Below are 3326 nucleotides of genomic sequence, written 5' to 3' on the forward strand. Positions count from 1 at the left end.
TTATAAAAATTAAAAAGCGTTTCTACCGATACCTTGATATGTTATCTACGTTTGAGTTGGTTTTTGTGTTTGTTTGCTCGTGTCATATATACCATCGTCCGATCTATTTTATCTATCATCCAATATATCTCTCTCTTTTAGTCAGTACGCAGCCCACGAGCAGACTAGTACGTAGCCCACCCACAAACGCTTGCAGCTATAGGATTATTTACATGATCGCTTATCTTTCTAATTTTATATAACAGTGATTTCTATCTAATTTTATACCGGGGCTTTCCCAGGAGCTAGTAGGAATGGTAGGACTAATGGTATAATCAAACTTTTAATTAAAAATTAATATTAAAAATGGTTAGAGTTATATAAAATTATATAAAAAACTGAGGAATATCTTCACTGCCTACCAATAGAAACAAATCTTAGTGCTTTTATTTATCATCTGTTTTTTTCCATCCATCATCGATTGATATGGTTCACAACGCTTGAACATATATATAAGGATTTATGTACCTTTTGGTGGATTTTAATATATGAGAATCTAAACGAATTTGGAAAAGGGAAGACTGATTAAAGAAAAGCAATTTCAAGGTGAAAAATTGAATTCGCTTTCAAATTTCTGAGAATTGAGTTTGAAGAATTTTCGGAAAAGTTCAAAGTACGGACCTAATGAAATTTTAGTTCGTCCAATCCCATTGCAAGTTGCAACGCAAGGCACTTTTTCTAGTATATATATATATATCTATATATATATGATACTGTGTGGTGCACCATGCATACATGATTCATTGTGTTAACTGAAACTTATGCACCCCACCAGATACTAGCTGCAAACTTGTCCGCTATGCATCCTATTGCCAAGTTCCTGCTGCTGTTCCTCCACCTGGGAGTCGTCATGTCCATGGCAACTTCTCCGCCGGTGCCATGGGTGCCAATGACCGGCTCCGGCGCGGTTGCGTGCGTGCCATGGGAGCGGGAGGCCCTGCTGGCCTTCAAGCGAGGCATCACCGGCGACCCCTCAGGCCACCTCGCCTCGTGGAAGGAAGAAGATCGTGATTGCTGTCGGTGGAGGGGCGTAAGGTGCAGCAATCTCACTGGCCACGTCCTTGAGCTCAATCTCCAGAATAATCTCACACAAGTTACTTATTTGACGTATTTAGGCGATATTTATCTTCTAAAGGAAATGAATTATAGCTCTCCTAGATTGAAAGAATTCGAAGTGACAACGTTGGTTGGCCAGATAACTTCTCCTCTGCTCGTTCTTCAGCATCTAGAGCACCTTGACCTCAGCAACAACATCCTCAAGGGGCCAGCTGGTCGGTTACCGGAGTTCGTGAGCTTACTCAAGAACCTGAGATACCTTAACTTCTCAAACATGCCATTAATGGGTATGGTGCCTCCTCAAATCGGCAATCTTTCAAACCTGCAATATCTCGACCTTTCCAATGTAAAAGGTATGTTCTCAACAGATATATCTTGGATAGCACTTCTTCCACGGTTACGGTACCTTGATTTATCATCCGTAAACCTTAGCAAACTATCTTATTGGCCTCATGCTGTGAACATGAATCAGCACCTAAAGGTCCTTTCTCTATCTGGTTGCTCCCTTAAAAGTTCAAGCCAATCACTCTCACGATTAAACCTCACAAGACTCGAGAAACTTGATCTCTCTCACAACAGTTTCAACCACTCTTTAGCATCTTGTTGGTTTTGGAACTTGACAAGCGTTCAGTACATCGACCTTGGAAGGAACATGTTGTACGGTCAATTTCCAAATGCACTAGGAGACATGACGTCACTTCGAGTCTTTATATTTTCAAATAATGACGTCACTTCGAGTCCTTATGGTAATGGTAGTATACACTGTGCTATAGTACCAAACATGCTACGGAACCTATGCAATTTGGAAATCTTGGATGCTCAATATGGAATATTAGTTGGCAATATAACAGACCTACTCGAGGGTTTGATACATTGCTCGACGAATAAACTGCGAGAATTGCATCTGTCTCACAACAGTATAAGTGGAACTCTACCAAATGGGGTCGGCAAATTTACCAGTTTGGAGACTTTTGATCTCTCTAATAACCAAATTATCGGATATGTGCCCTATGGCATCAGTATGCTGACTAGTTTGCATCACCTTGACCTAAGTTCTAATAACCTGACAGGTGACGTCACAGAGGAACACTTCGCTAGTCTTAAGAGTTTAAAATACATTGACTTGTCTTGTAATCACTTGAAGATTATGGTAGGTCCTTAATGGTCACCTCCTTTCAGACTAGAGGTAGCAAAATTTGCATCTTGTCAGATGGGTCCTATGTTTCCTGCATGGCTTCAATGGTTAGTAGATATTAAATGGCTTGATATTTCGACAACAGGAATAACTGGTCAGCTTCCAGATTGGTTTTCTACAGCATTTTCTAAAGCTTCCATATTAGACATGTCCAACAACCAAATCAGCGATAACTTGCCAACAAATTTAGAAATCATGTCTGTGGATACACTCAATCTCCGTTCAAACCAAATAACTGGTGAAATACCGAGATTACCGACAAACCTCACCATTTTGGACATCTCAAATAACTCGCTATCTGGGCAGCTTGTGGTATCAGGCCTTGAATGCCAAGGATTACAGGCTATAGATCTGTCTTCCAACAACATCAAAGGTGAAATTCCAAGCTCTATCTGCGAGTTGAAAGACTTGTATATCTTGACCTTAGCCAACAATCTTTTGGAGGGAGAATTTCCTCCTTGCTTTGGGATGAAAGAATTACGGACTATCAGTAAGTAACAACAGTTTATCCGGCAGGTTCCCTCCTTTTCTTCAAGGTTGCAAGGAGCTATTCATCCTAGATTTATCATTGAATAAGTTCAGCGGAAGATTGCCAAGTTGGATTGGAGATCTCCAGAATTTACAAGATCTAGTACTAAGCAGCAACTTGTTCTCTGGGTATATTCCTACCAGCATTGCTAATCTTAGACAGCTTCGTCATTTGCAACTGGCAAACAATAACATATCAGGTGCCTTGTTTTGATAGTCTTACATTTTCGGAGGCCACGAATGAGAAGTGCATGTTATACCCTATGTACCCCATAGAAAGATACAGTCTATATGTGGTCAAAACCTCAATTAGCAAATAATTGGTCGTGTTGAGTAACTCGAAAAATAGTTGGTGTCCTCCTCGAACTATTTATGTCATTTGAGTCTCCTCTTCAAAATACTTTTGGCTCCAAGCAAACTCCCACAAATAATCTTTTGGTCTCGTACTTGTGCTTGTCAAAGTGTTTGTTATAATATTCAAAGGAACACACTGGACGCGGCAATGGGC

The 3326-nt window shown here is 40.3% G+C and overlaps 1 pseudogene; it reads left to right on the forward strand.

Moving 5' to 3' along the window:
- Nucleotides 1-838: 838 nt before the first annotated feature.
- On the forward strand, nt 839-3032 carry LOC127755784 (receptor-like protein EIX1; annotated as a pseudogene).
- Nucleotides 3033-3326: the final 294 nt, after the last annotated feature.

The sequence above is a fragment of the Oryza glaberrima genome, chromosome 11 (assembly GCF_000147395.1).
Source record: "Oryza glaberrima chromosome 11, OglaRS2, whole genome shotgun sequence".
Classification (NCBI taxonomy): Eukaryota; Viridiplantae; Streptophyta; class Magnoliopsida; order Poales; family Poaceae; genus Oryza; species Oryza glaberrima.